The sequence below is a fragment of the Nuphar pumila genome, chromosome 14, assembly GCF_984573655.1.
Source record: "Nuphar pumila chromosome 14, dmNupPumi1.hap1.1, whole genome shotgun sequence".
Classification (NCBI taxonomy): domain Eukaryota; kingdom Viridiplantae; phylum Streptophyta; class Magnoliopsida; order Nymphaeales; family Nymphaeaceae; genus Nuphar; species Nuphar pumila.
In genome coordinates this window covers 14,851,879-14,877,671 of record NC_143262.1, presented here as the reverse complement: position 1 = coordinate 14,877,671, position 25,793 = coordinate 14,851,879, and the positions used below count along the sequence as shown (strand labels likewise).

General features: G+C 40.0%; 1 protein-coding gene and 1 pseudogene across 1 annotated transcript in view; both read left to right on the top strand.

Annotated features, from left to right (window-relative positions):
- Positions 1-8,080, top strand: part of LOC149816474 (uncharacterized) — a 28,382-nt gene extending 20,302 nt beyond the window's left edge. The window contains exon 11 of the transcript XR_016427649.1: positions 7,981-8,080. The gene's annotated coding sequence lies outside the window, so the exon portion shown is untranslated. The remainder of the gene's footprint in view (positions 1-7,980) is intronic.
- A 10,462-nt stretch (positions 8,081-18,542) lies between these two features.
- Positions 18,543-18,917, top strand: LOC149816473 (ethylene-responsive transcription factor ERF096 pseudogene; annotated as a pseudogene).
- Positions 18,918-25,793: the final 6,876 nt, after the last annotated feature.

Sequence of the window (25,793 nt, the reverse complement as noted above, 5' to 3'; positions counted from 1 at the left end):
AGATTTTTTCCTACTTAGAAATAGAGATAGGGGTTGTTGCATCGATTGTAAGGTTATACCGGGAGAAAGTGTAGCTACACAACATAGAGTCTTAATTTTAGATCTTAGTAGTAGATAATGCCACAAAAGGGATAGACATAGGATAGATCCTAGAATTAAGTGGTGGACACTGAAAGGAGCTAAACAAGGAATGTTTGTAGAGCAGGTAGTTAAGGAAGTTGATTGGTGTCTCAAGGAGGATTCAGAATCAATGTGGAATAAGATAGCAGGTGGCATGAGAAAAATGGCTAAGGAGGTATTGGGTGAGTCTAAAGGCGGTGCACCACTAGGTAAGGATACATCATGGTGGAACGAGGATGTCAAATTAACTATTAAGGCTAAAAGAGAGTGTTATAGAAATCTAAGTAAGAGTCGTGATAATGAGAATTTGGAGAAGTATATGATAGCAAAGAAGGAAGCTAAAAAAGTAGTTCGAAACGCGAGGGCTAAGGTATATAAGGAGGTTTATGACAAGTTGTATACCAAAGAAGGCGAGAAGGATATTTATAGGCTTGCAAAGATGAGAGATAAGAAATCGAGGGATTTGGGTATGGTTAGATGTATCAAAGATGAAACGCAAAGGGTTTTAGTCAAAGATGAGGAGATTAAGGAGAGATGGAAAGATTATTTTGATAAGCTATTTAATGATAGTCATGCTCAAGATCTTGGAGACTTCTCCATTCCTTTTCATGAGATAAATCGTGACTTCATGCACAAGATTCAAAAGAAAGAAATTGCAGAGGCTTTGAAGAAAATGAAATCAAGAAGGGCAGTTGGCCCAGATGGTATACCTATAGAGGCTTGGAAATGCTTGGGAGAAAAATGTTTAGAATGGTTGACAAATCTTTTTAACTTGATTTGGCGAACAAATAAGATGCCTAATGAGTGGAGGAAGAGTACTTTGGTGCCTTTATATAAGAATAAGGGTGATATACAAGATTGCACAAACTATCGTGGTATAAAACTCATGAGTCATACTATGAAACTTTGGGAGAGGGTGATTGAGTCTAGGTTGAGGAAGGTTGTCATGATATCGGAGAATCAATTTGGTTTTATGCCTGGAAGATCAACTATGGAAGCTATACATCTTCTTAGACAACTTATTGAAAGATATAGAGAGAGGAACAAAGATTTGCATATGGTTTTTATTGATTTAGAGAAGGCATACAATAGAGTACCTAGGGACGTTCTCTGGTGGACAATGATGAAGAAAGGTGTTTCTCTCAAGTACATTAGTATAATTAAAGATATGTATGAAGGAGTAGTAACCAATGCTCACACTTGTGGAGGGGTGACAACCAATTTTCCGATAACGGTTGGGTTACATCAAGGATCTGCTTTAAGCCCTTTTCTATTTGCGATAGTGATGGATGAGCTTACGAGATCAATTCAAGAAAATGTACCGTGGTGTATGTTGTTTGCTGATGATATTGTTTTGATTGATGAGTCTAGAGCTGGGGTTAATGCTAAGTTAGAATTATGGAGACAGTCATTGGAAGCTAGAGGTTTTAAGTTGAGTAAGAGTAAGACTGAATATATGGAATGTCGGTTTAGTAAGCAACGAAGTAGTGATGGGAGTGTAGTGAAGCTTGGTGAGCAAGAAATACCGGTGAATGATTATTTCAAATATTTGGGATCCATCATTCAAAAGTATGGAGAAATTGATGGAGATGTAAATCATAGGATAAAGGTTGGGTGGATGAAATGGAAAAGTGCAACTGGAGTGCTGTGCGATCGTAGAATGCCATTGGGGTTGAAGGGAAAGTTTTATAGGATGACTATTAGGCCCACTTTACTATATGGTATGGAATGTTGGGCTGCCAAGAGACATCATATTCAAAAAATGAGTGTAGCTGAGATGCAGATGCTTAGATGGATGTGTGGAAATACAATAAAAGATAAGATTCAGAACGAAGAGATACGTAAGAAGGTAGGTGTTGCACCCATTGAAAATAAGATGCGAGAGAATCGTTTACGGTGGTTTGGGCATATTCGGCGAAGGCCTAATGATGTTCCAGTTAGAAGGTTGGAGAAATGAGAAAATATTTTAGTTAAAAGAGGTCGGGGTAGGCCTAGGAAGACTTGGATGGAGATGATAGGAAAGGATATGAATGCTTTGAACCTCACCGAGGACATGGCATTGGATAGAAATGATTGGAGGAAAAGGATTCATGTGGAAGACCCAAAATGAATTTCTTTTTTTGGTTCATATCGCTGACCCCAATTGTTTTGGGATGAAGGCGTAGTTGTTGTTGTTGTATCCATCACAGACTTGGCTCGTCTAGCCTGGGCCCATGTGAGCTGAGCTTGGCTTGGCTTGGCTTGGCTTGCATGAGCCATACGAGTCGAGTCCGAACACTATATGGCTGTACGAAGCTTGATATATAGGTACATGGTATGGAGCTCACAACTTCTCAATAAATAAGAGATTCACATGAACATTTCATAGACATGATGATATTCACAAAAACAAATTTACGAACCTCCTTTAACTAAAAATTTGCTACTTATGTTTGTAAATATTATAAGATCTTCACAAACATCTTTGTGAATATCCCTAATGTTTACACATTTTCTGATTTGAGCTCCGCAGGTTCTCGTCTCATATTTGCAGACCTCACGATCTTCGTGCAGATACCACACAAAATTCCTTTAACTAAATACTTTCCTACTTACACAAATGTGTTTTGACATTCGCAAATCGTGTTGTGAATGTCTATACCTTCACATATTGTTTGATTCGAACTTGCCAAGTTCATGTCACACGTTTGCGAAACTCATGTCTTCGCTTATTTACTCTGAAAACTTCCTTTAATTAAAGTCACCTAAAGCTAAAACGTTTAAAATGTATGGCTTGAATGTTCTTACCTTCGCATAAAGATATGATGACATTGACATTGTTGTTTTGCGAATGTTCTTACCTTTGCATGCTTGCTGATTCATATATAAAGTCACTGCAGTTTTTTTTATGTATGCTTGTTTCTCTTTAGAATTCTAACCCCTTTTTCCCTCTCTTTTATGACGATTCCTATGAAATTCATCTTATAGCATTTCGGCAATGTTGTAATATCTTTTTGGTTAACTTTTCCATCTTTCAGTCAACTTTAGTAGCTTAAATCGAAATGTGAGTTTCATACATGTGTTGTTTTTTGGTATTCTTAAATTTTTTTTAATAAATTTATATATTTAATAGCCTTGTAGTATTTATCTTTAGTTGTTTTCGTGGATGATTTATTTATGTTTGCCTGCATTTTATTTAATATTTGGCACCAGATTGTATATTTAGGGTTGTTTTATATATATATTTGATTGTGAATGATTTATATTTGTTTGCTTGTCTTTTATTTAATATTTGATGGTTTTGTTTTTGAGTAATAAGGTTAGGGTTGATTATACAAAAGATTTAATTAGTGTAATGGGGTTTAGCTTGACTCTGCATAAGCATTCAATATGAGTAATGTGGTTATGATTGAAGTGATTGATTTTCAGAGTGGTTGTTGTATGTAGTTGTGTTAATTGAATGTAAGGGTGGCAAAATCTGACCCGACCCGCCAACCTGCTTCTTAGCCGGGTTCGGGTTTGGCTTAAATGGGTTCGTGTCGTAAATGGGTCGACCCGCCTAACCCGTTTATTAAATAGGCCGTGTTCGTGTTCGTGTTAGGGGTATGCCAACCCGCCAACCCGTTTGACCCGTTTAATAAATGGGTTAGGCGGGCAGGTCAACCTGTTTACACGAACTCACAACTTGTTTACACGAACCCATCAACCCGCAACTCGCAACTCGCAACCCGCAACCCGCAACCCGCAACTCGTGTAACCGTGTTATCCTGTCTATGTTATCGGGTCGACCCGTTTAATAAATGGGTCGCCGTGTCGTGTAATCGTGTCGTGTCAACCCAACCCGTTTATTAAATGGGTTAACCGTGTCAGGTTACCCGTTTAATAAATGAGTCGTGTTGGTGTTTTTCACATTCGACCCGTTTAATAAACGGGTCATGTTTGTGTTGAGGTATTCTGACCCGCCAACCCGACCCGATTGCCGCCCCTAATTGAATGTATGAAGACTGTGAATGACTTTTTCTTACATGCTATTTTCATTTGATGAATAACATCTCACGTGGTTGGTATAGACAATTAATGATGGCCTCAGAAAGAGTTAAAGTACACTATCGTCTCATTGATTACCCTAATTGAAGATCTATAATGGTGTTAAAAAATATTAGCTTTAAAAAATTTGTGGCTTTGATGTCTCATAAATTTGGATATGCGAAAGTTATTGAGCCTTCAGTATAATTATTTTTCAAACATAAAAAGCCAACACACATGGATAAAAGTTTTGGATGATGATGATGTATACTTGATGTTATCTAGTTGTGATGTTTACTTAATTGCTTTCATAGTTAAACAAGAATCAATTGTGAGTGATACATAAAAAGCACTTGATAAACAAAATATTCACCTAAAATTTGATGACAAGAGTGATGAAAATTTTGTGAAGAATGTGCATCTATCTCATGCACTATCTATTGAGCTTAGTCCTGAGGCGAATATCCAATTGTCCCCAACAATTGACAATATTTTTCTTCTAAAAACTCGGAAGGTATGCAATTGTTTCAATCAATTATGGATATAGATGTCGTATGTGCCGTCAATGAACAACTTGTACTAATAATTAATGTTGTACATGATCAGAGGATGTAGAGCTACATTAGCAAACCAGTGCTATTGATGTTAATTAAAATATTACATATAACATGCAACCTTCCAGGGCGGATGACATAACTAAGTACAAGTTGTTGGACTTTATAATCTATTCTTGAAATATGTGTGTGATGATGGTGTTATTTTTATAGTTAATCATAAAATTTGAAAATGCAAGAATGCTGCATACATAAAAGCAAATAAAAAGATAAACACAATATTTTTTGATTTAGCTTATGCATCTAAACAATCAATTAGTAGTAACAACGATCATGTCGACAAAAAAAAAATTTAGATGATGATAATGACTATACCATGTTAGATGAAAATTACTTTGAAACAATAAGAGAGGATCAAGACACTGATGACATGAGACAATTAATAGCAAATGCAAATGATGCATAAATGACAATCGAAAAGTCAAACACTTGGTATGTTGTATAAGCTATATAAGCATTTATTGGGTAATAAATTTATTTTTTGCTTTCTACTAATGAGACAGTTGAATATATTCTTGTTTAATGGATTCTCATACAATGAAGAATAATTGAAAAGTATTAAAGAAGAGACATCTCAAATGATTGATCAGTTTTGTAATGAAAAGCTTAATGATCAAAAATCTTTTTAGTGGGTAACAACAAGCTCAAATGATTAAGACATTGCTGTCGGTCAAAGGTCTAATGATCTAAACTATTATTGTGAGTTTTTAAACGATCACGTGATCAAGAATAAGTACAAAACAAAATTCTTGAGCCGCAATAATAGAGTGACTGTCAAATGCACGAGAAAGAATTCATAGACTATGGGTGATTGCCTTTAGATGATCCATTGCACAAAGTTGTGCAAGACAATGTTCTTTCATGTTAATAAGTATGAAATAGAGCATATACGTTGTGGTTCATTAGGCAACCTTCGAGTAAAAAAATGCCTTTTGTATGGATTCCAGGTGTTATTCGTGCACATCTGCATGATAACCCAAATATGACTCTAAGATAAATAATTAATGACATCAACCGTGAGGAAGGTGTGGAGATTAATTACAAACAAGTATCGCGTAGACTAGAACACATGAAGAAAAAACTATATGGTACATATGAAGAGTCTTTCAAGGTGTTTCATGCTTATTTAGATCCTTTGATGAAGATAAATTGAGGAACATTAGGGGCCATTGAGACTGATAGGAGAGATCAATTTAAGTATATGTTCTTATCCTTCTGTTCATGTATCGATAGCTTTTTAAAAGAGTACTCTCAAGTTCTTATATAATATATTTATAAAAGGAAAATACATGTGCATAATGTTGTCATCTTACAATATTTGTAGTGTTTGCAGTTATAGATAATGAGTTCAAGAAGTCATGAGTGTGGTTTTTGAAACATCTAAAGGAAGAACTCAAACACTTCGACAAGTTTAAAGAGAGAAGATGATTTGCATTTATCTCGTATAGGCACTCAGGGCTAATTAAAATATATTGTCTCCCACACATGGCCTAAATGTCATGTTGGATATTGCATGAAACACTTGACATAGAACTTTATTAAGAAATTTGATTCACTACTTGGTGCATTTTGGTGGAGTATAGTTTGAGCAATCACGAAACTACAATGCACATATATCTGAGAGCAAGATCAAGCCATATATGATTATATTTTGACGAACGTGAAATTGCAGTTTTGGATTACATTTTACTTTCCAAGAAAAATATATGAGCATTTAACATCTAATATAGCAGAAAGATTCAATTTGTGAATTCTCCTCGAACGTGACAAACTCCTAGTGCCTCTTCTTGAGAGGCTTAATCTCATATTGATGACACTATTTGAAAAAAGAAAGAATATCAGGCAAACAATGTCTAGTATTGTACCTGAGGTAAAAAAAATATAGAGGCACTGAAGAGAAATGCACAACAACTACACATGATTGTTATATATTATCAACAACTTTTGTACAAGGCTCATGATCGGTCTCACAGTTACAATGTTGATCTTGAAAAGAGGGGATGCTCTTGTAATGAATGGCAGATGAGTGACATTCCATGCAAACATGCAATTGCATACATTTTGTATGAAAAAAAGCTAACAGAGAATTACTACAACAAATACTTCAAAGTTGATTCATATATGATTGCATACCATACATCTACATTTTTTCGATGGCGGATAATGTCCCATACAACTTTTCATTGACTCTTATTCCACTTCTATTAACCGCAGGTGATGTATAAACCAGGGTAACCTATGATGAATAGACAAAAAACAACATCAATGGATGTTGTGCCATACAAGTGCATATATATGGTGAGGTTGACCACAACAGGTGAAAACATGCATAATAGTATGTTTGAGTACCTATTATTGAAAATGTGTACGTTTGTATGTGTATGTGTGTATTTGTTAATTTTTTTTGAATGAACTGCTTTTATGTATTTATCAAGAGTTTTTTAATAAACAACTTTAATATCTTATGTCTTTTATGTATATCTTAGGTCTTTCACGATATGAATAAATTAAGTAAATAAAAACATGTAAATAAAAGTCAGGATTCAAAGCCACACCCGCAAACATAGATTCAATTATAGTAAGATGTATAATGAAACAAGTTATGTGTATACAATTAATGGTAATACATGTATGCTTTATATTCAATTGCAATTAAACCTAAAAATAGGTGTATGCGAACCAACCAGGAGAAGAGTCACTTAAGTCTGATTTTTTTCATGAACACTTTGTTGAGCAATGATGTAAGTGTTAGATTTGTATGTTTATTTATATATTGGAGAATCACTCATGGTAAGTTTGTATAATTTAAATTTAATATGAATATATTACATATGTTGATTATGTAGCATCTATAAGGATTCATAGGCAAAATTGAATCTAATAACTACCAAAGACTATTTACTTTAACACATGGTTCTCACTAAGTCCAAAAAATAATAGGTTTTTCTACTGACTAACAAAAGCTAATTGCTTAGCATTAGTTATTCACTTGTTGCCTCTCCTGCTTCGTGATTTGGGGTTCATTCTTTTTTGGAGAACTAAACCTTGTTATTTTTTTTTAAAAATGTGACAAGGAATTTGCTTAACAATATTGCATATTTTTATTTACATTTATACTACACATGATATGATGCATGATTATGTTTTCAACTGAATTTATATTGTAGATCTTAATTCCTTTCAATTGAGACAATTAACACTATGTTATGTGAAAAATTATCATAAAAGCAAGAGAGTCCAGGCTGTACAATCACAAGATCTACAACTCGTGCAGACGAAGACATCAAAAATCTAGTACAAACTCATTATTTATTCAATAATATCTTTATTTGTCTCTCATATTAGTTAAGGTTAATGTTGAATTTTAAGTTTATTATTTTGTAAAACAATTTTGTTACGACACTTACTATGTTTGACAAGTCTCTCCCATGCAAGAGATTCCTTAAAAAATAACTGATGGGTGAAAGGAAGTTGAAGATGAAAGAAACTCTTCTTGTGGCAGCCCATGTGTTTTGGGTGAATGGTGAACCTAATAAAAAAAAATTTTTGATAGAAAAAATTTCAATTTTTTTTTTCATAAAAAAATTACACTTTTTAAAAAACTTTTTTTTAATATTTTTTTCCCTCATTTGCAATAGTTGGAAAAGTTATCAAATTTTCTTTCCTACGCATTTTTTTTCTACCATTTTATCGTTTTCAAATGTGCCCTTATAACATTGGAAACACTTTTTCCATGAACGAAAAAGCCACTTTGTCTATATTCCCCTCCTTTTTTTTGGGAGATGCACAGTCCACCCTTCTTCGAGAGGTCACTTTAACTATGGTCCACATCTTTGGAAGATCCTTATAGCGATCATGAAATCCTTACAAACGAATACAAGTGGTCAATCAATCCCACTGTGATGCTTAACCAAAGTTGGACAGTTTAGTCTTCATACTTTGCAGAAAATGGGTACCACTGAGGTGGTATCCCTCGTGGTAAGCAGGGTCCTGTGCCACAGGTTTGAATTCCTCTGCCACATGGGGCTTAAAGATATATAGTAGGGGTCTGCCTAACCCTAGCTGGCCTTTCAAAACAAACAAACAAACAAACATGTAGAAAATGAGTCTTGGATCCGGACCCATTAGTTTGATGACCATCAAACTGAGGTTCAATACCAGGGGCGCATTCATGAGCTCAAAACCATGGGCTGTTTTACTTGTAGGTCCCCCACCTTTGGTCTCTAGTCTGTCGTCTCAAAGTGCAGCATACTTCAGATGGCGACCGCTAATAGTTACAGTTTGTTTTGGAGTATAGTGTCTATCTATCCTTATGCGTGAAGGGACCATTAGTCACTAGGTTAGCATATATTACAAATTGTCTGTGCTATTGTCTCCAACACAAGAGCTTGTATTGGCTTTAATTATGGTTTGATTTATTTCTCAAAAAAAAAAAAATGCAATGCACATGAGTGGGATTGAATGCCCCCAAAGGGGTCTGGCTTAGTGGGATGGGGCCTAGGCCATTAGGCAGGTGGAGTATGTTCAAATTCTATGGGAGTCACCCCTTACTCTGAGCCAAAGTGGGACGACTTCATGAGGCAAGGAGTAAGTTCACAGAGTTTTACGCTGCGAGGACAGCGACCATTAAGTATGACAGGCAAAGCCAGCGCGGCTACATCTTTGATCCTAAGGTGGTTTCTCCTATAAATATAAAAAAACGAGTGAGATGGCTGGATCCTTAGGTGCAGTGGCGTAGCTAGGATTCATGTGAGTGGTGGGGGGGGTTGGGGGTTCGGAGGCAGCGCCCCCGAATTTTTTTTTTTGAGATAAAATAAAAAATGGCTGCAATTATTAATAAAAATCTATTTCATATGGACAAATCAAAATATTTGCTGCAGTCAGGGCTGGGCTGGGCTAGGACTGGGCTACAAAAAATGGATAAAAATCTATTTCATATGAAATCGGGGCTGGGCTAGGACTGGGCTACAGCCCAGTCCTGCAGCCCCCCTAGCTACGCCTCTGCTTAGGTGGTACTATCATAACTCCAAGAGAAAAAAAGGATCCAGTCTTTTGACATAGGATTCGATCTTAGCCATCCAGCTGAAGGGCATGGACAATTAGGATTAGTTCACATCCAGGTGAAAATATAGACCAATCTTAGCCATTGATTGGTCGGCTAGGATTGAATGTAGGATGAAACCCATACTATGTGGAAGGACTGGATCCGTACTAAACACTCCTCCAAGAGTCTTGGCTTCCAACCTGCCGGAGTTTCCCCAGTTTTGTCACTAAAAAAAGAAAAAGAAAAAAAAAGTACATGTGTCCCATATTATTTTTTTGAGAATATACACGTGTCTCATATTAGCCCTCTTTAGCATGTAGCAAGTGCCATATGCTACCAATGAGGGCTCCAGTTGTCTGGTACTTGCCTTGTGTTGGGATGTTGCAAGTTCAAAACCCAATGGTATAGTTGTATAACTGGCAGGGTTCATCCTAACCCTGCCATATGCTTAAAGTTATTTATTTATTACATATGCGGGCTCTGCTTGTTTGGTAGGAGCTGTTAGTGCACGTCACTTTGTATTGGGATGTTGCAAGTTCAAAACCCAATGGTACATTGTGTTAACTGGTGGGGGTCTGCCTAACCCAGTTTGCTTATTAAAAAAGTTATTTATTTATTTTTTAATCCTTGGATAAGAGAGTTGGGGTTAAACCCATAGGATTTGAACCTGAAATTTTTTATGAAGGCTGGGGAATCCACCATCAGAATCAGGGATCTAGTCGACTTGGCTAAGTCTGCCGTACCTACAGTAGCTGAGAAATAGGAGACAGATTTTCTAATTGCTAATTTGATAAGAAATTTAATATTTTAATATAAAAATTTCTGTTAATATGAATATTATTAAAAAGTCTTAAATAATTTATTAATAATTAGAAAATAAAGCAAATAGGTGCCACATGACGTTCCTAAGTGTTCTATCCCTGTGACAGATTGGTATGGAGCAAGTCGCTAATGGTCCCCATTTGTCTACGGCTGCAGTCTAAGGTTGCCAGAAAGGGAATGGATTGAGAAACGAAAATGAAAAACAAGGTTTTTCAGGATGGGAAACGAGAAAACTATTTGAGAAACAAACGAGAAATCAACTGAGAAATGTTTAAGAAAAAATAATGTAATAAATTAATGAAACAAAAACTAAAAATATGTTTCCCACAAAAGAAAAACGCATGGGAAAAAGGTGAGGGGAAACACATGGGAAAAGGTTTCCCATACTATGAGAAACATGTTCTCCATAGTGTGGGAAACATGTTCTCCATGGTGCGGGAAACACATTTCCCAGAGCATGGAAAATGTGTTTCCCATGAAGTTTTGGCGTTTCTCAAACATTTCGAAAACACAGTGTTTTCCGTTTCCGAAACAGTTTTCTCGAAAAATGAGTTTCCCACTCTCTTATAGCGTTTGGGATGGCCCTGCTCCACCCTCTGCGTGTGGATATAGGTTTTCCAAAGTGTTGGCTAATTATTCCAAAAGCTAGGTCTGCTAAAGAATAAACAAATTTTCCTTGCCTTCAACTATTTGTCTTTTTGAAGGAATGTGTCAAGTCGGTGGGAAGCAATGTTCCTTTGTTCAATTAATGTGTCATGTGAGGGTGCCAGGGACTAAAGAACAGACATGATGTCCGTACGTCCCTGTCTATATAGGATTTTTATAGAGATATATGTCTCTGACCATGAATTCATGTACCAAATGTTTCCCTATCGATGGCTAATAAATCTGATTCATGAAAAGGATCGATCATATTTAGTTTCTTATAGAGGACAAAAAAGAAAGAGTTACCTTTGTTTTCTACCGGTTAATTAAGTTAAAGAGGAAAGTGGAAAATATTCAATTTTTTTTTTTTTTGGTTTGAGTCATGAAAAGAAGAAGAAGAAGATAATCTAGTTCTAATGCCGATATTGGGATGGACAGTGAGCTGTCCCAACATGCCAGCAGTAAAAGCCCAGTGTGTAGTGGGATGCAACCTAGACCGTTTGATGAGCAGTCTAGGTTCAAACCCCATGGGCGTCACCCCTTGCGTAAGCCAAAGCTTGGTGACTTCCTAGAGTTGAGGGGTAAGCCCTCGGAGTTATACGGTTGCTGAGACAGCGCGGCTAGGTCTCTGCGCTTGGTGACTTCCTAGAGTTGAGGGGTAAGCCCTCGGAGTTATATGGTTGCTGAGACAGCGCGGCTAGGTCTCTGCGCCTGGAGCGGTTTGTCCAAGTAATTAAAAAAAAATGTCCAACCCTCTAAAAACACCTTAGTTGAGCTCAGTAACCCAAATCTTGCCCAGCTGCAAAGCCCAAAACTTCGCTAAAGCCCAACTCAGACTGGCTAGGTTGCATGTGGCTTTCGGGCTGTCTGCGACAATTGGGCATGCCTATTTTAGGCTGGGCGAAAACCAGCTGGTCGACGAGAATAAGCCAATTGGCAGCACCTCTTACAATATGGCGCCTAATTAAGCTTGCTCCAACCCAAACCAAAGTTCAAAAACCAAGCCTACGGCTAACCTATATAAACAGGTTGGGCAGTGACTCACAGCCAACTTGGCCCCATGTCCAACCCCAGCTTGTATTCACAATCCCTATTACTAGTAAGAATCAACAAAATGCCAGGGGAATTGAAGGTTTGTTCAATTTTACCAAATTTAGCTTGGAATCTAAATAAGATATTAGATAAAGTTGTTGAGATAAGCTAAAAATGGCAAGTGCTAGTTAAGGTTAAAAATGAATTAAAGAATAAGAAGATTAGGACAACTAAGGAACAAAGGAGAGGTGAGATTTCCCACTAAGAGAGAAAGTAATCAGTTTAATATTTCACAAAAATGTGATAGCTTTACAACTATTAAAACAAATAAAAGAGGAAAGCATATATATTTAATAAGTGAGTGGAAGAGGAAGAATTAGCTCATGAGGATCACATCCTCACCCTTGTCTAGAGATCTAGTCGCACTGGCTCAGCCTGCTGTACTTACGGTTGCCTTCCCGACGGTGGCACACCACTTGCCTCCAGGGAGTCGCCCGGCTTGAGGTGAGCAAGGGCTTATCCCTTGCCCCATTAGTGCAAGGAGTTTGACATTCATGGGAATGAAACCCTGACCACCAGCCTAATGGCCAAGGCCCTGTCTACTGTGCCAAACCCTTTGTAGCTCACAATATCCTGTGATCATTCTGAATCAAGGTATTAGTGAAACATGAGAAAAATACAAGTTGTGGCCGTGATTGCTTTCGCCTAAAATCTTGTAAAAGTTGATCACAAGATCGACCATATGACTAACAATCACAATTTCTACTTTCTCAGTTGTGATTGTTCATCACATGCACCTGTGACTAAAGCAAATATGGATGCACATATATAGGTTGAAACTGGATGCACTTCTTGTTGGACAAATATAGTCAAGGGTTTTACACCGATGGACGAATGAGTAGAGGACGAGTCAACAAATTGTGCATTCCAGAAAAACAGAAAATCAGTTTTTATTTCTTGGGATAGCCAAAAAAATAAACAGAAAAAGAGGAAAAGAAATTTGGTTTGGCTCCATTGTTGAAAACGATATCTTGTTTCAAACAAAGAAAAAAAAAAAGAAAAGCAAATGCAAGTTGCTCTGAGTAAGAAATAAATTTCTAACAAACTTATCTTTGAAACTTTGACAATGCCGACATATCATTGGCTGGAGAGGATAAAAGGAGACATGCAACTGCAAGATCCATAATGAGGCATGTGCACTTTGGACATATTTGGCATCTCCAACGGGGCTCTGCTTGTCTGGTAGGAGCAGCTAATGCACGTCACCTTGTGTTGGGATGTTGGAGGTTCAAAACCCAATGATATAATTGTATAGTTGGTAGGAGTCTGCCTAACCCCAGGTGGACTTAAAAAAAAAATATCTGAAAAGTACCGGCAACCTTGTCTATAGTGGGTTTGTGCCAATGTTGTCAGTGTCGGTATCCGCCCTGAATTTGGGCCACCGATTCAGCTGTATAAGGCCGATACTGATACTCACAGCTGAATCGTTCTGTATGATCAGCTTAAAAATAATAAAAAAATTATTACATGTCAATCATAACGTGACACCTGTTAAAACTATTAAAATAAAATTTAAAAATATATTTTGATATATTTTACATTTATTAAAAAATAGCAAATTCAGGGCTGCAGCGTATCCAAATTATGACGATACGATACAATACGATGTGTATTTGCAGATACAGGCCGATACACACTGACTGATAACATCGGTTTGTGGTTCCACTACGTCAATCTTTTGGTGAACATTGTGCAAGACGGGGAAGCATGCATTGGGCTGAACAAACTCAGAGGAAGAAGAGACACATATATAGGCATGCAAGTGGCATATTTAGTTGAGAAGTCGAAACTCTCCCGTTTGGAAAGAGGTCATTGCAGATGAGTTGCACCAGTAAGACACACACACACACATATATATATATATATAGCTCCTATAAGTAGTTGCAGCCCCCGAGTGTTGCAAATCATATGTGAATGCAAGACCCAATCTCACTGAAATTAAAATTCATATCCAGAATGCACTTAGTTCAAGCCAGGTTCCATAGACAAAGGGATAGGAGTGGCTAGATATGGCTCCCACATTTTGGCACATGACCGACACCAGGGTCCCTTTGTAGCATTGAAAGCATCATCAATCTCGCACCCACCTGGGTCTGCTTGGGGGTGAAGGTGCTGACTTCTTCATCTCATGTTTGACTCTCATCGGGTGTGCGAGTGTCTTTAACTGGTGGGCTTCGTAAGGGCTTGGGTGTCGGTGACCTCAGGGCGAAGGCCTGGCCCCGGGCCCGGTGAGGGTTTAAAAAAAACAAAAAAAGAAACATCAATCTCTTTCGTTTGTTACTACTGTTTCATGATTGCACTGTAGCCTTGCTACGGTAACATTACTGGCAGAGATCATGTGGCCATCCTGCTTAGTTAATACAAAAGTTGGCTGTCGCACCCTACTACTAAAGTCAGAACCCAGTTTGTCAAGAATGAGGCCAAGTTGCAACTACAAGACGGGGGTGCAAGAGAAGACAAAGGAACCTTGATACTTGAATTGCCCAATGCCACTCATCATCATAATTAAAGGCTTAATGAGCCAACGAATTTAGGAGAATCGGCCAATAACGATTCTCAAGTGAATCGTTCTTATTACATGTCAATCAGGATGTGACACTAGCTAGTTATAGCCATTAAATAATATTAAAAATGAATTTTAAGCTGTCTTTTATATTTCATTAAAAAATAGCCGATTCAGGTCAGTATGGTATCGATTTTCTGGCTATACAATATCTATCTGCCGATTCAGGCCGATTTATGCACCGATAATAATGACAACAGTGGTCAAATTAAGTTCATGTGTCAGATAAAGTTTTCTCGACCTCATCTTCTCCCGGGGGGAAGTCTGATCCCACTTGCGTTTCCAATGTGATGAGATCCTTAGGTGGTTGTGAAGGTGCTGAGATGATCAATGCATTGGATCAAACCCCGCTGCCACACGTGTCTGTACCTTTCAAAGATAGGCCAAGTAAGGCAGGGTGGTCCACCCGAGGTTTTCCTCCCTTCGACGAGGGTTCCTCATCATAAAAAAAACAAGCTATAGGGTTTCGACCAGGGTTCCTCATCATACAAAAAACAAGCTATAGGGTTTCGACCAGGGTTCCACATCATACAAAAAAACAAGCTATAGGGTTAGGCAGGTCCAAACCAGTAGCAATTGCAAACAATACATATTACAGTTCACTGAGGGCTGGAAACCAATAAGGAAGGCTCGACTTTCCACGCCTTAGTACCAAACAAGATACCCTATTTAACTAGTGCCACAATCAGTATACTTACTAGACTTCTCTGCAAGGATGCACTCAGTGCAACTCTAAGCACACGAACAATTATAAACTTGCTTAGACATACCCTCCCTTTACCCACGGCCCCTCCAAAACTGGATCTATTGCAGCAATAATGTCTCTGCATGACGACTCTGTAATCACCTGTGAGCAGTTTGGAATATGTCTAAGAATATCTGGCCACAGATCCCATTCCCTAGTCACTGCACTTGTGTTTTTCAGTGGGTCATGAGGTAAAACCAATGTCAGTATCGGTATCGGCCACGAATCGTTTGGCCAACTATTCAGGTGAATCGGATTCTCAAGTGAATCGTTCTGAATCGGCTAAAAACATGATTAAAAAAATATTTTGTGTCAATCAGAACGTGACACATGTTAAAGACATTCAAATAATATTAAAATATTAATTTTAAGCATTTTTTAAGATTTATTAAAAAATAACCGATTCAGGTTAGTATCGTATCGATCGATTTTCTGCCGATACGAATACAAGCCGATACTGACAACATTGGGTAAAACACGTTTTTATGAAAGTCATTTCACTTGTGTAGGGCTGGGAAATAGGACGAGTAGCTCATGGCTCGTCTTGCATTGGCTCTTCGAAAGCTGGTTGGCAATGGCACTTGTTATAAAATACGCTCAGCAAGCCGAGCTACAGCCCCAAATAGGTGGAAGGATCAGGTGCAATGTGATTGCACACTTTTAGTGTGCTGCTGCGCTTGATCACTCACCATCTTTGCGATACGTACAACCGGTCAGCCGTAGGGCCCAACAACAGATGGTGGGTGATAAGGTGCAGCAGCACACTAAAAGTGTGCAATCACATTGCACCTGATATGCCCTCCCAAATATCTGTATCTTTGAAAGTCTTTTATATATTGATATCTTAGTGTGCTGGTGGTCTGGACCTGTGGATCCTGTTCTATCAAGTGTCCAAACCACAGGTACGTAGCCCACTCATTGTACTAAGCCAGCTTGACTCATCACTGCAGTTGGCCCACTTTACTTGCAGGAGACCTGCCAATTTTGTCACTTGCCAAGTCGGAAACAACCCAATTTTTGTTTTATGATTTCACAACACCTGCATAGGCTGAGGAGTGACCAACTTCGATCTGATTGGATTGGATTGGATTAGTATGAACATTTATGATTTTTGGCTGTTCCGAACTGACCGGATCTGACTTTTCTATGCATTTAGCTGATCCAGATCCGATCCTTTTGCATCACTAGATGTGTGATGGTTCCATTGCCTATTTTTTTGGTGATTTTTCATTTAGAGCCCCACCTTTTGCTTTATATCCTAAAAAGTAATGGCTTATTAAAAAAAAACAAGTGGTGAGCCAACTTTTCAGACAAATTGTCAAATGGAGACCTGTTGATCAAACCAAGCCTCCACAATTTCAGAATCTCCCCGTCGAATGACCTCTTCTCCCCGGTCGGGTCGGAATAGGTAGGTCAATTCCTTCCCTTAGAACCGTACTTGAAGAGTTTCCTGCCTCATACGGCTCAACAGTAGTCGAACTCTTTTTTTGGTGTAACATCTTAATCTACCGTATCTTGCTGAATGAGAATTATCGGAGATCCATCCATTTTTTTCTAGAATTATTCAAATCAAATAACCTGAAGAGGTTAAGTCAAATATTACATGAGTTTCAAACTCCAATTTGGATCAATAATCGGTTTTTATTTCTTCTCCCACATGGTTAAAATCTATGAAGTAACCCTTGCCTTTGATGCACTTGCCCTTGTGAACAAGTCGGTCAAAGGATATGGTGGTGTTGGTTAGATCAGATGATATGTCAAAACACAAATTTTTTTTTTTGTTGTTGTTGTTTAAAATCATCACTGTCCATAGTCATGATCTTTTCGGTGGTCTCCACTGTTTAGGGGTGGCAATCGGGTCGGGTTGGCTGGATCAGCATACCTCAACCCGAACCCGACCCGTTTATTAAACGGGTCGGCTGTGGCAAACATGAACCCGGCCTGTTTAATAAACGGGTAACCCGACACGACCCGCCAACCCATTTAATAAATGGGTTGGGTCGGGTAAACGGGTTCTCAGGTTGGCGGGTTGGCAGACGAGTTGGCGGGTTGACCCACCCGCCTAACCAGTTTATCAAACGGGTCAGGCGGGTTGGCATACCCCTAACACGAACCCGACCCGTTTAATAAACGGGTTAGGCGGGTCGACCCGTTTATTAAACGGGTCGGCTGTGGCAAACATGAACCCGGCCTGTTTAATAAACGGGTAACCCGACACGACCCGCCAACCCATTTAATAAATGGGTTGGGTCGGGTAAACGGGTTCTCAGGTTGGCGGGTCGGGTTGGCGGGTTGACCCACCTGCCTAACCAGTTTATCAAACGGGTCAGGCGGGTTGGCATACCCCTAACACGAACCCGACCCGTTTAATAAACGGGTTAGGCGGGTCGACCCGTTTATTAAACGGGTTCATTTTTTCCAAACCCGAACCCGCCTAAGAGGCGGGTTGGCGGGTCGTGTCAGGTTTTGCCACCCCTACCACTGTTTGTACAATGAGTGGCAGTGATGGAAGGCCATGGACAGTGGTGATTTCTAAGCACAAAAATTGTGTTTTGACATATCACTACCTGATCTTACGATTGGTCCACCCGTGGGATATTAAAGCGTGCAATGTGATTGATCCACCCTCGGGTCTTATTGGATGTAGAGTGCACTCACTGTTGCATATATCACCGAGAACTGGCATAATCAAATCAACAACTCAGTTAAAACTTTTGCGAGTCCCAAGAGATTGACTTACCTTAGAAGTGATATCAGACAAGATAGCCAACTCCCACTCACTAGGAGCCCTACTAAGTAGGGAGAATGTAAATTTCCAATTACTTGGTTGAACTTTGAGGCTATAAATTGAGCTGAATCTCTGGTAAGGCATGCTTTTTCTTTCAAGTGAAGATGGAAGGGGGAAGAGATGAGGAAAATGTTCATTACATAGGTGTTAGGAAGAGGAAATGGGGCAAGTATGCAGCAGAAATACGTGACTCACGCAGGCAGGGCAACAAGGTGTGGCTGGGGACCTTCCACACTGCCAGAGAGGCGGCACAGGCTTACGACGAGGCCGCGTTCCATATAAGAGGCCACGAGGCCGTCCTCAACTTCCCGGACGAGTATCGTCATCAGCCGGAACTGGCAGCATCATCCTTGCCAGGCTCACTGCAGCCGGAACCCTCCTCCGGCCTTGTGAGGATCGTGCTAGAAATAGAATGCTATGATGATAAGCTCTTGGAAGAGCTCCTTGAAGCAAGCGAGTCCGGCAGAGATAACAACTAAGGAGACAACCACTTGGGACATACCTTGTATTTCTTGTACAGCTTGTCGCTGCTTTTTTCTTTTGTTCTTTTTGGTTGTTTCCAACCTTGACATACTTTTTTTTGTGGTTTTTGGCTTGTTTACTTGACAAATGGTCATTGCTGAAAGTGTGGAGTGGGCTCTCATTTTTTGCATATTCTTTGAGCTGAGCAGATCCAGTGATCGAGCCTGAGTACTTTACAAAGTTCTCGGACCACACAAAACACGAAAAAATCGCGGAGTATGTAGTGATTTTCTGTGCTGTGTTTTGCAGAGAAAATCATTGTATACTCCTATCGATTTTCTGTGTGTAATTTACACAGAAAATCACTACATATGCAAGGTCGATCACCTAACCACGCCTACCCTAGCAAATTAATTATTTTGCTTTAAATTTTAAATAGATTCATTTTTCTAAAGACTCGGATTCCTAGCCTTGGAGTTTTACGCTATCGCAGTAGGTACGACAGGCTGAGCCAGTGCAACCATGCCTTCGTGCCGGTGCAGTTTCTTCCGAGTTATAAATCCAAAAAAAAACTCATATAACATACAAGACATGCACCATTAGCACGAAGCCATGAACCAAGCAGAAGTCCTCCTCCTGTTGCCACCTGACTTCCTTTTCTTAGAGGCGAGAAAAGCTTTGAGCCTTGTTATGCCACGAGGCTATGGTTGGCGTTGGAAAAGATTTTCATAGAAAAATTTAATCTTCAAACCTCTGACACATTGCGTAAAAGACAAAGACGATTTTTTTTATGTGAATTCCTGAAACAGACCCAACACCAGTTTTTTTTTTTTTTTTTAAATATTTCATACAGGCTAACATTTCCTCACAATCGTCAAATAGGGACCTGGAGTGAAAGCACACACCGAAATGAACAGTGAGAGACGTGTAAAGGTCTAGGAACTTCTTATTGGTCCTTGGCTACACATTATTGTCCTTTGAGACACAAAAATAACGTAACTACCCCTGCTGAAAGGGAAGCAATGAGGGGCACTTTTGACATTTTAATATTTTGCATTCAAGATTGCAAAATTACTGTTAGAGTCACTGACTCACTGCTCAAACTAATCTGAATTTTCAACATCATCTACTAACTTTCAAGTGCATGATATCAAGTTTGACATTTAAAAACAGAACAAAAGGAGTTTTGAAATGCTTACTAGTTTTCAGAAAACCTGTCCATATGTACAGTCTTGTTTTAGTTCATAATAGCTTCATTTTGATCAAGCAACCAAAGTAGGGGCATCTCAAAGAGCTGCAAAGGGCAATTAAACTATGAGATTACATGTATTTTGCATCTGCGTAACTTTATGAGCACAAGATTCTGCTCATGTTCTGCTAAGCAAACAGATGGGTATGAATCACAGGTAGGAGTTTAGACATCAAAAATGCATTTTGCTGTAGAAAAGGGAAAACAGGGAACTGAAATTACAAAATGAAAGAGAAAGAAAGAAGCAAGAAAGAAAAGACAGGCAATTGTCCAGATGAATGCTTGGAAAAGAATTCAATGGTCCACAAATTACTTGACATCAATGGCATCTCAAAAGAGATGCCTACAAAGAACAAACAAGATTCACAACTCTAAAGATTTAAGAAGAAACGGGAAGACGTGATCAACATGAATAAAGAAGTGAAAAGAAAATCTTCTCCATTCTAAAAAAAATTAGGGACTCAAAGAAAGAAAATTTCACTTTTGTTCAACATTACACATCATATGAAACAAAAGAAGTTTTGAAACAGCACGAGCGAACATTTTCAGAGAAAACTAAACACTCAGAAAAAAAAACATGCTTTCATTCATTATTAGAGCAGATAAATGTCACTAGAGAAAAACAATAGAGAAAGAGCCGAAAGAAACATCAACAATACTAAGGCAGGGGATCAACAAAGAGTTGAGCCCCCGAGCAAACAACAAACCCAAAATAAAGGGCCGAAAGCACGAAGGCAAACAAAAAAAAAATAGAAGAACACAAAGATCAGCTAGGGTCTTGAGGAAGAGAGGGCAGCTGAAGGGGGTGGATAACATGGGAAGAGAGACGCAAAATTGCGTACACATCAGTCAAGATGCAATGGACGAGCTTATTGAAGGCAACCAAAATTTGACGGAAGATCGCATTGTTGCGAGTCATCCACACAACCCACCATGAAGTAAAAAGCCAAATTCTCCAGATCAGCCGCCACCGCTTACAACTGCGAACCTGCGGTGGGCCCCACAGAAGGTCGAGCACGAAGGATTCCTGTCTCACGATGACTTCAAGCTGATTCCACGTACTTTTATAGAGATCCACAAAGATTGGGCAGGCCCAAAAGAGATGGTAGGTGGATTCTCTCGCCGCTTGGCAAAGGACGCACCTACTCGGATACTGAAAACCCACATTCGTTAGGAAGCTATCCGTCTAGACCCTATCATGCAAAATTAACCAGGCTAAGAACTGAGAGCGGAGAGTTGGGCCATTAGCCCATAAAAGGCGCTCAGGAAGCCAGTCAGCCCCAGGAGGAAGAAGATACCGATACAGAGTTTTGGTTCAAAAAGCGTCGCTAGGTGCAATTGCCCATTGCAAAAATTGCGCGTTAGGGTTAGAATCACCATCTTGCATGAGGACGAAAGACATGACCTTAAGCCACATGCGACATAGGTGCGAGATATGAAGCCTGCAGGGACGACGACTATAGTGGATCGACTTAAGGGAACCATACTTAGCATAGAGCAGAGGAGCACACAGATTGCCTGGACGGTGCACCATCCATCATTGCTTCACGACGAGAGCAATACTCCTTAGTCTGGGAGCGAAGATCCTCAGACCAGCCATACGCCTTGGTAACACCAACAAGTTCCATCTAAACAGATGGCGCTTAGTCCGAGGTTGGGAACCAGACCAAAGGAAATCCGCCATCAAATGGGAGAACTTCTCCACACCCAAGGGCATCATAATCATAGACATAAAAAAATCTGAGATAGAGGACAAGACGTGTCTAATAAGGGTAAGCTGACCGGCGATGAAAAGGTAAGAAGCCTGCTAGAAAGAAATTTTGGTCTAAACTTTTTGGATAGTGGCAGTCCAAGCGACTGAGGGGATGCACTTTATTTGCAAAGAGAGACCCAGATAGAAAATAGGTAAATCCAAAGTTGCGTAGCTAAAAATTTGCTGTCCGGCGGCCAACAATGAAGGGGGGCATTGAACATGGACAAACATCATTTACTATCATTAAGGGATAAACCCGAAAGAAAGAGAAAAAGGTGAAGGATGAGCTTGAATCTCAACATCTGTTGCAAAGAAGCGCGACCGAAAAGGATCATATCATTAGCATAAGTGAAAATATGATGAGAGAATTCCTGGATGCCGATGGAATTAATTATGACTTTATCTGCAACCCTCTTGAACAACACCATGAGACCCTCAACAATGACATTAAATAACAAAGGGGAGAGAGGGCAGCCTTGTCGAATACCGCACCCAAGCTTGAACTGCCTACCTCTTGCTCCGTTAGGTTTAATCAAAGAGTGAGCATTTGAAACCAGCTCGCGCACCCATTGAGAGAAACAATGATTGATATCGAAGTTGGCTAGTATGTGAAATAAGAAAGGCCAATGGACCGAGTCAAAGGCTTTATGGAAGTCGATCTTAAGAGAGAAGAAAGGCTGGCCGCTGATATGCAAAGAGTGAAGAACTTCCGAGGCCAAGATAAAGGAGTGATGAATCCGCCTGTGGGGGATAAAAGTGAATTGGGAATCTAAGAAGATTTGAGCAACTATGGCTCTAAGCCTATTGGCCAAAACCTTAACAATAATGCTGTAGAGCGCACCCATAACCAAAATCAGATGAAACCTCAAAATATCAGAGGGCGCCACATCCTTCAGGATGAGAGAGATAATGGCTAAGTGCATGTGAACCGATAGCCGACCATTGCGATGGAACTCAACAAAGACATTGATAACGTCATGCTGAATGCAAGACCAAAAGATACAGAAGAAATCCATGGGAAAGCCGTCGTAGCCAGGAGCTTTCCATCCTGAAAGACCGTTGATAGCTGAAATGATTTCAGCGTCAACAAACTTAGATTGCATAGCTCTGGCTTGAGCTTGATCAATAGCCCAGACGAGAAGAGGACCAATAGTGCTGTTAGCGGAGGTCTCAGCAACATAAAGGGTCTTGAAATAGTGGAAAACCGTCGGCAAAACATTATCGGCGGAGTAACTGACTCCCTCAATGAAAATAGAGGGAATACCATTCTTCCTGTGGCAGTGCAAAGCGTAGGAGTGGAAGAATCTAGTATTGTCGTTACCAGCCGCATGCCAATACACCCTCACTCGTTGTTTCCATCGAATTTCATCCTTGATCTGCCAGGTTTGCAGAAGCAAAGAAAGCTCAGTGGACCTGGCCTTTAAGCTTTGAAGAGTCAAATCAGAAAGAGAATCTGAGAAAGACATAGAATGATGAATGGCCGACAACTCTTGTTCTCAGGCGTCCATATGCTGGAATTTACTGATATTATTATTCAAAAGCCAAGCTTTGATGTCACGGGTCAGGCGGAAAAGCTTCTCATGGCACCGGACGGCGACCCTGACTGCAGTAGACGGCTTACTCCACGAATGGTAGACCACAGATTCAAAGTTCGGCTCCTTCAGCCACCACTTTTCAAAGATGAAAGACCTTGCGAGGTAAAGCCTTTCCCCCAACGAGTGACAACCTGACTATGGTTCGAGACAGAAGGAGGAAGCATGAAGCAGGTGATGTCGGGGAGGATCTCCAGTAGATCGGAGGAGATGAGCACTCGGTCAAGCAATTTGTAGCATGGGCGAAACCTTCTATTCAACCACGAGAAAGGCTCACTGGTAGGAGGAACAGGGTAAAGCTGGTGCTATTGGACAAAATCCTAGAAACCCCGCATAGAGGCAGACAGAGAAATGAGAGAATTTGAGTCATGAATAGACAACAAGCAGTTAATGTCCCCCATAAGAAGGTGCAACTTCTCAAAAGAACCGATAATTTTGCTCAAATCAGACCATAATGCTGGACGAAGGAGAGGACAATTGGGGCCATAAACAATAGTGACCACCACAGAAGAGGCCACCATATTCAAGAAAAGGGCAATCGAAAGAGAGAACATGCCATCATCGACTTGAGAGATGCCCAAAGAAGGCTTTCTGAGAATAAGAATACCACCAGCGTAGTGGACCACAGGCTTAAAGAAGAAGTTTGCCCCTCTCTATATTTTAGAAATGACAAAGTGAGAGACTGCTTCCATTTTTGTTTCGCATAGGGTAATGAGATCTAGCTTTTCCTGGCGAATCTAGTTTGCCAAGAACATACGCTTCGTAGGACAATTCAGTCCTCTGATATTCCACCATAGAGCCTTCATAGCTGGAAGTCAACAATACTCTGAGGGGTGCGAGCTTTGGCTGAACGTTGAGGAGAACCACCAACAAGGGACGCTGAGGGGTGCATGTTGCAACGATGCCCTCGACGGGCAGAACATCGGTGCCTCAGGGAGGATACCACCCCAACACCAGGTAAAAGAAATGAGGAGGGAGTCAACGTCTCAAGAACGACCCCAGATAGGGGTGCCATAGAGGAAGGGAAAAGGCCGAAGACCGCAACAACAAATGCAAGCATGATATCTGAGATATGAAGTAGCTGTTGCGAGGGAAGAGAAACATTAAGATGCCGGGCAACTTCATCAACTTCGATACCCAGTGGAGAAAAGAGAAGGCTTTGCCCTACTGGAGGAAGAGCACCCGTAGAAGATGAGTCTCCAAAGGTAAAGGTAACCGGCTCCCAAGATGAACCATCGCCGACCACCAGATGCGAAGAAGGGTGACGACACATGGAGTCCACAGGAGTTAGGATGAAAGAATCCTGCATGCGAATCACTATGCAGTTGATAGCTCGATAGGATAGGGCATTAAAAACCATAATGTGAACTGCCAAGCCATCGAAACGCCTGCATGGGAAAAGGATGTAGTGTAGGTTCCCAAAAAACTGATGCTTATAAGAGCCACACACGTCTCCAGGAGCCACCGTAAAACCGTGTAAAACAGGAGCATGGGTGAAGGCACAGGCTGAAAATGACACAATGGCCTTGACAAGAGAGATATTAAAAACGTGAGCATGGGAGAAACGAGATGGCGACAGACTGCTGGGCAGAAGTGTTATCATCATAGGTCAGATTCTCAAAAGCCTCGATAGTGCCAACCAAAGAGGCTCTTGGCGGCTGAAAGAACCAAGAATCGAGAAGCCAACTGCGTGGAAAAAGGAAGAAGGGCAGATTCCAAAGTAAAGGGTTCCCGAGAAGAGCACCAACATCACCATACACCGTCAAAGCACCTCAGGTAGGAGCGCCTAGAGAGAAAGGCTCAAAGAACCCTTGCAAACCGAGAGCATGAGGAGACGAAAGGATGAAATACAGTTTGCCAGAAGAGCAATCATCAAAGGAAGATTTCCAATGTCCTCAGGAGCACCTATCAAAGACAATGATGGCGACAGAGAGGAGCGAGAAATGAGGGGATCATCAGGCAAGCTAGAGTGGCCACCAAAAATAAAAGATGACAGAGATGGTGCTGCCACTGACGGCGTGGAGGCTTTTTCGGTGAACGACATAGGCAATGCAGGCGACTGGCTGATCGAAACATAGATAGATACGGTTTGCAAAAACTTTATAACAAAACATTTATTTGAACATTCCTTGAAACATACAAAAACTTTCTTTCATCAAATTGAACATTCCTTGAAACAAAACATTTATTTGAAACTGAATCTTAACAAATACAACCTTTATAATAGGAACCATACCTAATAAAAATGCATATTTTGGCCTTAGGAGCCAGTTTAGATTGTCTATAAGGGACCCACTGT